This window comes from Ursus arctos, unplaced genomic scaffold (genome assembly GCF_023065955.2).
Source record: "Ursus arctos isolate Adak ecotype North America unplaced genomic scaffold, UrsArc2.0 scaffold_32, whole genome shotgun sequence".
Taxonomy (NCBI): Eukaryota; Metazoa; Chordata; class Mammalia; order Carnivora; family Ursidae; genus Ursus; species Ursus arctos.
Window position 1 is genome coordinate 32,002,588 of NW_026623008.1, and position 13,519 is coordinate 32,016,106.

A 13,519-nucleotide genomic window follows, 5' to 3' on the forward strand; every position below is an offset into this window, starting at 1 on the left:
CCAATAATCAAGTGGTTGGTTCCACTGGCAGGCAACCAGCCCCCTCCTCAGTCCCAAAGTCTCTCATTAACACAGCAAACAAAAGATACCCCATCACCCTCCACACTTAGGAATTCCAAGGGCTTTAAGGAGCTTTGCTGCAGAAACGGGGTAAGATCACATCTATATTCTAAATCACAACACCGCAAGTTCGTAACTCAGTGCTGGACAGTAATACAGCATGGATATTTAAATGACAGGCTCATTTTTATGTTGATGACCGAAAAGGAGCTTCTCAAAGAGCAAATGTTTAAAATTCATCAAATGAAATGACTTTCTGAAAACCAGAATCTTTAACTAAAGTTTTTTCCATTTACAGAACAGTTTCTGCAGCTCTGAACCTAATTCTTACCAAAAAGGGGATTAATAAATGTTGGGATCTGGGGGGAAAAGTGACCTCCTAATGTTAGAGCTCAGGGATAGCACTGGAAGGAAGATGAGTCAATGCTCAGATGTATTCCTTGGCCTAGACTTCAGGAAGGCAGAATATACAAGGAGAAAAGAAAACAGACAGGTAGAAGAGTCTCTCAGAGCCTGCATTTCCAAACGGGAAGGCCCTTTCCTACATGGATTCCTTGGTTTCATCAACAAGTATTTATCAAGTGTCCAACTAATCACCAGCGAGGATATTTATAAACAATTACGCGATGGAGTCCCTCTTTTCGGACGTTCCTAGTCTAGTGGGGAAGACAGACATTCCAAGAGCCCTTTGGAGAAAATGGGGAGGCTCTATTAACCAGCAGAGCTTCTTTTTCCCTCGGGAATTCTGGGCCCTTGGCTGAAATCCTCACCTGGATCCTCTGTGTGGTTGGCCCATCCTCACTTAATACTGCTCCTCCATCCCTAGCCTCAATCCCACTTCCCTCTTGTACATTCCTCACAGCACCTGCTATTACATGAAAGCGTGTGCTTCAGTCTAAAGCTTACAGTAGAAGCCATGAGAAAGGGATCTTGTTTATTTTGTTCAAGGCCGCTTGCCCTGAGACTAGAAGAACGCCTGGCAAATTCATATATTCATTCACCGTATGTTTAAAGCATCTGCTAGTGCCAGGCACTGACCCGGGCAGAGATCGGGAAGCGGAAATTCCCTCTCCTCGTGGAGCTTCCATTCAAGTACCATAAAGACAATGACTATGATGGAGCGCTTTCTTTGGAGAAACTCCACAACACTGAATCCTAACAGCAACTCTGAGACAGGTAGGATTATAATCCTTGCATTACAGGCAAGGAAACCTGGACCCAAGAGGTCAAGTGACTTGCCTAAGGAGAAGGGGCAGGGTTAAGATGCGCACCCAGGGAGTCTGGCCCTAGAGCTCAGTGTCTTACTAATCTGCTAGAACGCCTCTTGCTTACATACCCACAGTATGTGTGCAGTAAGTATTGTTGGAAAACGGCTGGAAGCCTACGGAGAACCAAAGGAAGACAAGGACATCATTATGGAGGTACAGGGTAGATGATGTGGGCTGAGGGGGAGGTTAAGGAGCTTCACAGAGAAAGGGACATGGCCGATTCTTGAAGGCCTGGAGTGCAAAGGGTGGGAATACAGGGAGGGTGTGAATGCAAACAACAGACACAGCAACACTTAGTGTGACTGGACCATAAGGGGGTTGGAGAGAGGGCACCAAATTCATATAGTGATGGTAAAGAGCCTCGTACGCCCTGTTACATAGTTTGAACTTGGTCCCGAAAGTACTCAACACAGAGACCTGAGGTGGCTGAAATGGAATCGCCGAGAAGCTCAGATTTAAAAGACCACGGACAAACCAGGAGCAAAAGGTGTTAAGCCAGAACCAGAATAAAGGAGCGCCATATTCTCTTCCAACTGTGTGATTTCTTTACAGATCTCAGCACCTCTATAACTGTGGATTAAACGAAGTTCTCAAATCCCCTCTTCCACTTACGCATGACCTCAGGGACCTCAATAAGACCTAACGGCACTGAATTCATGATGACGTTCCAAGGTTTGAGATGATTACCCCATTAACCTTTTGGACACGTTTTCCAGAAGATGGCTTTTCTTCTTATCACAGAGACAGAAAACAAGCAGATCAAGATCCTTCCCCAGATGGTAGGTAAGTGGTGATCTCACAAAAGAAGGGGAGGATTGGGAGTGTCTCCAGGGCTCCAAGGAAAGCACTTAGGGAGGTGAGACTGCAACTTGTATGGAAACTTTCTTCATCAGCAAGACCGGATCTGTCTGTGCTAGGACCAGGGCCTTGGCTATAGAACACCCAGCACCGTGCTGACAGCTGCTACATGCTCACTAAATGGGGGGTACCTCGATTTATGCGGTAAACCTGCACTAACGCACGATGCTGCCAACAGAAGCAACCTCTGGTTCAGAGTTTTTGTGTGGGGCGAGGACTTGCAGAACTTTCTACATCTGTCCTACTAAGGTCTTTTCCCCAAAGAACCAACTGTGTATTTTCTTTTTAAGGACCTGTCTCCAATGTCACAGCCAAGAAGAAGGTATCTTTTCCCCTCAGATGTAAAGACAGAAACCCCCAAAACAGGACATCCAAATAAAGGCCTGAACCTCAACCCTGGCGGGAGGTTCAGAACCAAGACAACTTACCACTGTGATGCAAAACCACCGGGGAGATGACAGGGTGGACCATTCTTGTGCCTATCTCACTGGAACCGGCGGCGAAGACGCAGAGGTCAGACGCGTTGCATCCTACCCGCCAGGCCAAGGAATGTGAGCCAAGAAGAACCGTCTGTAAAACAAGTACAGCTTTGAGTTCAGGTCTTAGGGATTGCACTCTGGGAGACACAGAGTCACCCCCAAACGGAAAGTGTGCTCCACACTGCCAGCAGGGAGTGCAGGCTCAAAGAGGTCAAAATCACAGGGTCGCACAAGCTGGGAAAGAATTAGGATTGCTGCGAGCAGACCTGAAGCTAATGCATGGTTGGCGGTTTGGCTACCAGGTGTTCCATGATGTCTATTTCAGACCAAAGCAGGAGGATGTGCTCCTGGAGGTGGCCCAGAGGTCAGTGATCATTTGCAACTACTGACAAAAGTCCAACGTTCATGCTGCTCCCAGAACCTAAACAGAAGATGTGCATCAACCCTATTTCAACTACATTTTGCAGGACGATCTTAGCAATGCTTACTCCTCCTGGAATCTTCTTTCACATTGGAAATGTGTTCTCATTCATCAACCCCTGGATCTTCCATTATATGGAACTGAAACAGGAGATGTGCATAAACCCTACCTCCTCCAGGTCTTTTCAACTCTATGTGAGTGACTCTCTCAGTCTTTCTTCCTTCTTTCGCAACTCTATTTTTAATAGCATCTTAGCAGTATTTCATTCTTAAAGAGAAATCGGTGAGGTTCAACAGGCAAATTGCATTAACACTTGTTGAAAGTAAGCCCTGATCTTTGCCATCTCTAAAGTCTCTATTTGGCTGAAATCGGCCTGGGGTCTTTTCTTGTGAAGATTTGCCTCTCACAGACACCTGAAGTCAAAACACTCATCACCACAAAATGCAAATTTAAATTTCGGAGGAGATTTAAAGGGGTTTAAATCCTAACCAGCATTTATGATACTGACCCAAGGTGCAAGCACTCGAACCACCAGCTTCTAGGGGATTCCAAGATTACTTTGGGTGGCATTCCGATAGGATTTGTCCAATCAGAAAACACTGTCAGTGTCAAAAGTGATGTCTCCAACCTAACTTGCAAGATAAATGGTTTCATAGCTGAAGGGGACCCACTTTGAGGCACAGAAATATCAGGCGTGTTTGCAGTGTGTGCTAATCCAGATGGGTGATGCCTTTCAGTTACACGGATCTGTGATTGTTTCTTAGATGAAAGAAGGCCGCAGCGATCATCGCACACTTGCTGGCTTAGCATCTACTCTTTCTTTTTTTTTCATTTATTTTTATTACGATGATATATGAGTCACCATACAGTACATCATTAGCTTCTGATGTAGTGTCCCATGATTCACTGATTGTGTAGAACACCCAGTGCTCCACACAACACGTGCCCTCCTTAATACCCTTCACCCGGCTAGCCCATCCCCCCACCCCCTTCCTCTCTAAAACCCTCAGTTTGTTTCCCTGGGTCCAGAGTCTCTCATGGTTCCTCTCTCCCTCTGTTATCCGTCCCCCTTCCTCTTTCCCTTCCTTCTCCTAATGATCTCCCTGCTACTCCTTATGTTCCACAAATACGGGAAACCATGTAATTGTCTTTCTCTGCTTCACTGACTTCACATAGCACCTATTCTAACTAAGCTCAGCAAGAACAGTAATGGACCGTATACATTTGTAAACCTTGCTTTGCCAGAACTTTTCGTAAGGAATCTTCTAGATGGAACTGGCAATCGTGTCTTGAGGCCAGAGGCCAAGCCAAATACTCACCACAGACTTGCCTGCAGTACCTGTAGATTCGGGTCAATTCTTCTTTTTGAGATCCCCAAACTATCCTGAGGTTCCGATACCTGCCGGGAAGTAACCCTCTTTCCTCATCTGGCAAGCCTCCTGAGAACTCTGTAAGCAAGGTTATCAGGCCAATATGTCCAAGGGGCTCCATCAAGTCAACCTGATATCCTTCAACTTGTCTGGTCATATCAGGGTCTATATGCATGTCTCTCTCTCTCCAACAGGACACTTCATTCAACGCCTTGGTAAAATAACTAAAGTTTCCAGGAGTGACCTGTTGCAAGGAAAACAGACTTGTGTTGAACTTTGGCAAATAATCAAACTTACCTTGAAAGAAGGAATACTCACTGAGAGCTGCTGAATTCTGGAGGATTCGGGTAGGGAGAAAAGTGAAATGTTTCCACTTGTTCACAAAAACATATGTTATCCGATCTCCCTATATCATGCATATTTTAACATAAAGTTTCCTTCAATCTGGAAGAACACATATTAAAGAACCAGCAATGTTTCAAACAAGAGTCACAAAACTATCATCATCGTCCTCAACTCTTTCTGCCCCATAGTATTAATTCTTGTTCTGTTTGAATGCAACAAAACCGGCTCCATTAGTTCGGGAAATTCTTACCCAGTTGAGTTTTAGGATTTTAAAGAGCACAACTTATATTTGTCAAAAATTCCTTTCATGAATCTCCTTGAGGATGAAACACATTCGACAAGGGCATAAATGACACAAGAATCACAAATGTACATGGTTCAAGATCTGATGAGAGCTCATTACAACGCACTTGACAAGGAAATCCCGTTACTTCTGTGACACAGAACATTTCCATAATTAGCATATCGAGTGAGGACCTTATACTGAGACATATTAAAGCTTGAGGAATTCACATAATTCCTACAACAATTATAACATTTACCCATACAACAGAACCCATGGTTTCCCAATCATTTATTTCACAATGCTTCCCAAGTGACTTAACATACCAAAGAAGCCTAAGTAGTAAAATGAAAAGAACAGAAAAGCAAAGTCTCCACTTACAATTTAAATCCCAGGCAATTTGTTTAAAAATTCAGAATGGTTTAAAGCATAGGCCTAAATAGATATATGGATCATGACAAAACTCACTACTTAAACTGAACCAAGGAGGCCAAAAGACATTTTAGGGAAGATTGTGCAGTCTTTAGCAAAACTTAGCTTCTTTCAAACTGAGACATTTCAGTCCTCTTAAGTCATCAAAAACCTGATAAAGACAAAACATAGAAACTTTGCTTTTCTGCAAAGGTAAAGAAAACACATAATAATAATAGTAATAACATCTTTGTTTACAACTCCCTCTTTTTAATCTTTCATCTTTTTTTTTTTTTTTTTTTACGATATGGTAGTCACCATACCGTACACATCATTCACTTTTGATGTAGTGTCCCATGATTCATTGTTTGCATATAACAACCAGTGCTCCATGCAATACCTGCCCTTCTTAACACCCTTCACCGGTCTAACCCATTTCCCCACCGCCCTCCCCTCTACAACCCTCCTTTGCTTCCCTGGGTCCATGGTCTTTCACTTATTTGTGGAACGTAAGGAATAGCAGGGAGATCCTTAGGAGAAGGAAGGGAAAAATGAAGGGGGGGGCACCAGAGGGGGAGATGAACCGTGAGAGACTATGGACTCCGGGATACAACTCTTTCACATCAAGAGCAGACCAACAATCCAGGAAAATTTTGTCCTTTTAACAGAGAGAAAAAAAGCAGAATTTCAGACTTATACCATTGTACCTATAAAATCCATTCATTTCAATCTTAGTCCTGACCATAAATAAAAGTTTTTTCCGAAGTTGCTCTTCACAAACTTCCTACACCTTTCTTTTTCATTCAGATTTTGTCCTGAGACGTTTCTCTCTGAATAAACAGTCTTTATTTAGTACAAAATAACAAAATTGCTTTTTTTCTTTCCTGAACAAAAATGGATTCTCATTCCTTATAGTGCCCTTATAAAAATACAACTTAACCTTTCTTGCATACACAGTTGCTTCCCCTATCACTTCCAGCAATCTCAATGTACACTTAGCAGAATTTTAACTTTTACAAACCTTTGCCTCCACTGAAAACTAAGCAGTAACCAATCCCGAACTGTTATACCAGAATTCTTTAGATTGGCATTGTATTATTAAAATAACATATTAAAGAGGAACAATGAAGCAAAGAGACAGTCCACAAGGACAAAGATCAGAAAGGAACAGAGCCAATATACAGAAACAGGGACATTAGAAGCAATACAATGGCAGTAAATTCACAGCTCTCAGTAGTTACTCTGAATGTAAATAGGCTCAATGGCCCAATCCAAAGACAGGAGCCTATCAGATTAGATGAAAGGCAAGACCCATCAACATGCTTTCTTTTTTTTTTTTTTAAATAATGATATTTTTTATTATATTATGTTAGTCACCATACAGTACACCCCTAGTTTTTGATGTAATGTTCCAGGATTCATTACTTGCCTATAACACCCAGTGCACCATGCAATACAGGCTCCTCCTGTGGACTGGGCTGTGGTTTGCCAAGCCCTGATCTCCACCAGAGACCTCACCGGCCCCACCTTGCAGGTGTTCCCAGGCCTGCTCGCTCACTGCAAGACCCAGTGACCTGCCTGGGATGTTCCTGGAAACCTCTGCCCCTTAAATTCTCAGATTGTGATCGTAGCGTAAACCAAATCGGACAATGTGCTGTGCTCCGGATTTCAAAATGTTTTCTCAGAAGAGCCATTTTTATCATTCTCTGTCCCCATCAACCCCATATTTTGTAAGATCTTATCCACTTAGATTCAGAGTCACTCAAAGGCAACAGCAAATTCAGAAACCACATTTAGTGGTGCTTGTTCTGGGCATCATGAGAGACAGTCATCAGCAGAGACTACTCAGGAGGCCAGGACAAGTACACATGATGGGGGGTTGGGAGGGAGAAGACGAACAGGGCAGGGGGAGAACGGGCTTCGGTCCCTGTGTTTTCATGTCACAGGTTAGATACGCAAATATTTCCAAAACCTCATTACTAATTTAAAACAAAAACAAAGACAAAAAATGTAGGACGCTTTCCAGCACTACGGAACTCTAAACAGATGATGGGACTGACCCAAGGTACAATTTCTTAGCTAAAAGGGCCTAGGTTGTTCCAGAACAAAATGTTGACCACAGTTCTCTTTCAGGGTGAGGGCTCTGAACCAGCGTAGTGGATTTTGATTTGGACGGTGGTACATTTACCTAAAAGCCTACGAGCAGGAAGCGGTTGGCAGTGAAGTCTTGGCGTGGTTGGTGTGCGGCAGTCTGGACTTCTTTGTCTAAGCAGGTGCCGGGGCCCTCCACCTCTGGTTTTTCTGTGGACGTCTGGGTGGACAGGCCCCCACTGGAGGGACCAGTTCTGGCTTGAGGTGTCCTGAGCTGATTGTGCTGGGGACAACAGGGGTCTGCAGACGGCTTCCCCACCCACTTCTCACTTACACCTCAAAACAGCTTAGTGTGGTATTATAAAAAATTAACAAATTGGAGAGCAGCAGCAATCCTCCCAAGACGACACGGCTAGGGCACAGCCCACCCGCTTCAATTCACGTCTGTGACCAGCGCCCAGGATGCCCGGAGAGGATAGGCACTGGGGAGGGGGGCAGTCAGCCTTGATGCCCTGGCATCATTTTCCTCTTCTGTTTGAGAAGATATACTGTGTGCGTGGTGACAAATTCAGACCGTGCCAAGGCTGGAGGTAACCAATGTTACCGAGTTCTTGTCCATCGTTCCAGAGGTGGTCTTTACACATCCTGAGTGTGTGTGTGTATGTGTGCATTTACACACACGTGTGCACACACTGGACAGAGCACCCTTCTTTTTCCTCCTAAGGGCATAACTTGAGGCTTGCTCTGTGCCTACTGATGTTACTTCAGCTCACACGTTCAAACAGCTGTGTAGGTTCCAGCGTGTGGACACGGCAGATTTCATTTCCTGTCTCGGGGGGACTGGGGACATCCGTGCTACAGGTGGCACCGGGCCAGAAGGGCCTTGTGTCCAGGCCCACGCGGGAGCCGTGTGGCCCTACTGAGGTGGATGATGAACCTCTCTAGCAGACATGTCCATGGAGGCCTTCTGAGGGGCTTGTTTGGGTCTCTGTCTGGCTTCTGTCACACCTCATCTCTGGAGCAGCCAGTCCCTAATCTTTTGGCCCTGAACGTTCTTGGAAAAAATGTTCCCTAAGGCAGAGGGAGCACAGGACTCCCAGCTGTAGGCTCTGGGCTTCGCCCAGCGGAATGTGATTTTGTTCTTGGGCTCTCCTTAGGGACCCCAATGGGCCCCCCAAGTCATCAGGGTGATTATGACGTCCGCTGGATGTCTCAAAAATATGCATTTTTTACCTGGCTCCCATTCAACTCCATAACGTAGTGCTTTGCTCAATGACTGTAGAGTATGGTCTCATCTGAGGAGAAGCAGGACATTTTAAGACCGCAGAGCCCAAAATTAACAGCCTGGAATTTTGGCCCATGCTCTCTGTTGACTGACTTAAGCCATTACACGGAAAGACACTTTGGCAAATCCTGAACTACTCGTACAAGAGAAGCCACAGACATGATCAGACCATTTAACAAGAGGCATCTGGCCGACCGAACATTTTAGGAAATGGTCTCTACCATTAGTGGGATTGCAAAGCCTTCCACACAACCCAAACACAGTGACTGAGAACAGTTCCACCTCGACACAGAACCAAACCCTTAAAACCCACTACGAACATCACAGAAGCTGGCAACCACTGCATCAAATTACGGTTTTCTGGGTTAACACGCTGAGGCCTTGTCACCAACCTCCAAACCTCTTCTCGCTTTGCCTTTTCATGGTGCTGTGGGGCTTGGTGCCTGAGGTAAGAACCAGGGTGAACAGAGCCTGGGCAGAATCACCTCAGATGCTCAGGAGGTGGAGGCCAAGGGGTCAAGGGTCAGCTCAGGCCCTCTGGCTTCTCTCTCCTACAGGCAGACGTCCCGTAAGGTGCACTGGCGGGGCTGACAGGGGACGCCCCGGCCTGCTGGTCGGGGTCAGAGCTGCGGCAGTGAGCAGGAGGGCCAACAAGCTGGAAGGTGAGTGGGCAGGAAGGCTCTGGCTCGGAGTGCTCATGGGCATGAGTCAACACCAAATACTCTGGCAGGGTGCACGTAGCAATGCTGACCTCCAGAGCTGGGCCCCCAACAGGCTGTGGCCATTTAGAATCAGTTTATGATTTTCAATGAGTTTTTTTTTTTCCCCCAAAATACCTCAATTTACAAAAAGCACACACTGGGCTTCCATCCATAGCTGACAGCAAATAAGCGACTGCCTTGGTTGGAGAATCTTTTCTGCAACGACCCACCGTTTGTCTTATCCATAAGCCCTGTGCCACCATCTTTCTGCTGAGCCCAGGCAGCAGTGTGGGTGCTACTCCCCGGCCTGAGGGCTCTAACCCGGGCTGGGCTCCTGAAGCCTCTGCAGCCCCACAAGCTGGACCCTTTTGGGATGCCACACTGCCATCCCTCAGAGCTCAGTCCCTAGAGCGAGGAGGGCCACCCCCCTGCCCTCAGGTGCAAGAAGCAGGGTTCTCCGCCGCATGGAGGTTTAGGGTCTCAGACTAACCTATGCAAATGGAACTCATGCACAGAACCACCGGAGCTTGCCCCGTTCACAGGAACAGTTTGGGAAACTGACAAAAAAACAGGCGATCTCTCAGAAGGCAAGCAGAGATGCTTCCAGCTTGCCCGTCTGCAGCTGGAGACTCACGCTGCCAGCAGGCAGCAGCCACACCACCCCCGGGGCCTAGGCTGGGCAGTTGTGGCCTGGCAAGCTGCCATGTAGTGTGTGGCCTTGAGGAGAGATGATGCCGCAGAGGCGGTGAGGGCGCAGGTGTGCAGGGAAAGGCAGCCAATGCGTGAACGACCCCTCTGCATAATCTTGGCCAGGGGACGCAGCTCTGCTCAGAGGCGCTTTTGCAAGGGTTGCGCCAGAGGCTCAAGCCCCCAAGAGGGGCTCAGGTCCCCATTATCCTGTGGATGGGGTACCAGTGAAGGAGAAGAGGACCCAGAGCCCCAGGTTCCTTCAGTGGAATCCTAACTGGTAGAGACGTAGGGCCCCACCGTTTCTGTGCCCACTGATGTTCACTCTGGGCCTTCTGAGGCTGGGCGCTGTAGGACTCAGGATGCAGGAATCCCCCAGTGTGTTGTGTTCCTCTCCTGCCCCTTCCCTGACCCCAGTGCTGTCCTCGAGGAGTAAGGAACTGCATTCAGGACTCCGAGGCTGGGACTCTCACCCATGCTGCTTTTCCAGCCTGGGGCAGTTCACCTGGCTGGTGAGCCGAGTCTCACTGCCAGGCAGCGGGCATGAACATGGCGCTCTGCGCGGTGACCACATTGTGCAGGTGTGGCCTTGCCTCCCTATGTGCCACTACCTTGTACCTGTACCGGGCTTGCCCGCCCACGGCCTGCCGCTTCCACAAGTTGTAGTAAGTAGGGTGAGGAGTAGTGGCGCCTGGAGCTTAGCAGCCTCGACGACAAGCACCTCCATGGGCACACTAGCCGGGCTCTCACCAGTGATGTCGTACGCCATCCGGATGAGCTCATAGTGCCGCTATTTCTTCACACCTACAGGTGGAAGGAAACGGGGGTCAGCTGGCCCAGGACCACCTCCCTCTCTTGGAACCACACCGAGGGGCTGCGGGGCAGGCCGTGGGTGTCACCAGAGGGTCGCTGGAACGTTCTCCTCCTCCTTCCCTGACCCCAACGTAACAGCCACCCTGCGCTGCAGTGCACCCCTCCCACTCTCCGCTCACGGGAAAGGTGGCAGCAGGCCACCTATAAGGCCACCTTAACTAACACTTCAATAAAAATCTGAAAAGAAATAACAAAGAAAAACCTTACGGACAATACATTTACAGCAACGTCCCTTTACTGAACAAACCCACGTAATAAGCAGACTGCCCAGTTCAGACCCACGTTGGCCAAGCGTCCACTGCAATACTGGAAATCCTAGCCAGAGCAATTACACAAGAAAACTAAATCAATAAAAGGCATCCAAACTGGAAACTAAGAAGTGAAGGTCACTCTTTTCAAATGACATGATATTATATGTAGAAAACCCTAAACACAACCACAAAAAAAAGTGGCAGGGTACAAAATGCATAAAAATCTGTGCTCCCTCGTTTCAAACTCTATTACAAAGCTCTACTGATTGCTGGCATATTGGCATCAAAGCAGACACACAGATCAACAGAACAGAAGACAGAGCCCAGAAGTAAACCCACACTTCTACGGTCCGGTACTTTATGACCAAGGAGCCAAGAATATGCAAGGGGGAAAAGACAGTCCCTTTACTAAGCGGTGCTGGAAAAACCGAACAGACCCATGCAAAAGAATGAATCCGTACCACTATCTTACACTCGACACAAACATTAACTCAAAATGAATTCAAGACCTGAAACCTTACAACTCTTAGCAGGAAACATAGGGACAAAGCTGCATTACGTACTACTCAGGCGTGATTTTTTTTTTTTTTTTTTGGATCATGTTCCAAAAGCCAAGGCAGTAAAAGCAAAAGTAAATAAGCGAAGCTACAAGAAACTAAAAAGCTCCTGCCCAACCATGAAAATCACCAACTAAATAAAGAGGCAACCTACCGCCTGGGAGAAAAGACTTGCTACTCATAAATCTCATAAAAGGTGACTTTCCAATATATAGAATGAATTCCTACAACTCAATCACAACAACAACAAAAAGCAAAGTGGAAGGATTTTCCAAACGGACATTACGCAGAGAAGACACAGAGACGTCAACAGTTCCGTGAAAAGATGCTCCACATCAATAATCATCAGGGAAATGCAAATCAAAACAACACTGAGGTATCGCCTCACGCTGCTTAGAAGGTTCAGTATCAAAAAGACAGAAATAACAAACGTTAGCTAAGATGTGAAGGAAAGGGATCCCTGGTGCACTGTTGGTGGGTACAGAAGTAGGTGCACACGCTGTGGAAAACAGTATGCAGCCTCCGCAAACAAAAGAAAAATTAAAAAGAGAACTGTCCTACAATCCAGTAACTTCTCTTCTTAGCTTTTAACGGAACAAAATGAAAATATCTATTTGAAAACATATTTATACCTGCATCTTCATTGCAGCATTAACCATATGTAACTAATTTAACATATAAAGCATCATATTGAAGTATACAATATATAAAACATCTATAAAATAAATTATAATACAAAACTGTATATACATAACTTAGAGGACCCAAGAGAGAAGAATAACCTACAAGACCATGTCCGTGGAGAAACAGATCCAGAAAGAGCCCCTTCCAACCCAACCCATCTCCCCACCACCCAAGCAACAGCCTTTCCTGCTGTGGCCACCGCTGAACATACCGCCCACGCCCTCTCCCATCTCTGCCTAGGACCATACGGCTGCTGCCCTCGCCACCCATGACAACTCACAATCCTCGCCCTCACCGCCGCCTGGGACTCAGAGCCCTAACCAACCATGCCATCCTCTTCCCCGCCAGGGAACCCACGACTCCACGGCCCTTGACGTCACTGCACACCTACAATGCAGGTGCCGCTGCCACCAGGGCCCCTGACCTCACTGACGCGCAACCACCGTCGCCACGGAAATCAACACCCGCGCCACAGCACGACCACGGAACTCCCCGCCGCTGCCCTCACCACCCTCACCGCCCCTTGCGTCGCAGCCCATGCCACTTGGGAACTCACCGTCGCCCTCGTTGCCGCTGCCTCCACAGCCGCCGCAGCCACCTCCAGCGCCGAGGCCGCATCTGTGGATGCCGCCTCCAGCGATGCCTCTAGCGACGCCACCTTCAATGCCGGAGGCGGCGCACCACTGACGTCAAAGGGAGGCGCCGCCGCCAGCGCCGCCGAGGCTGGGGCTGCCTCCAACACCGAGACCTCTTCAGTCGACGCCCCTCCAATAAAGTAGCCTCTGCTGCCTCCAGGGAGGCCGCCGCTCTCGCTGACTCCCTCGGAAGCCCAGGACACCTCCAGTGCTGCCGCCGACGACACGATCAACGCTGCCGAAGACTCCACCGCTGCCAA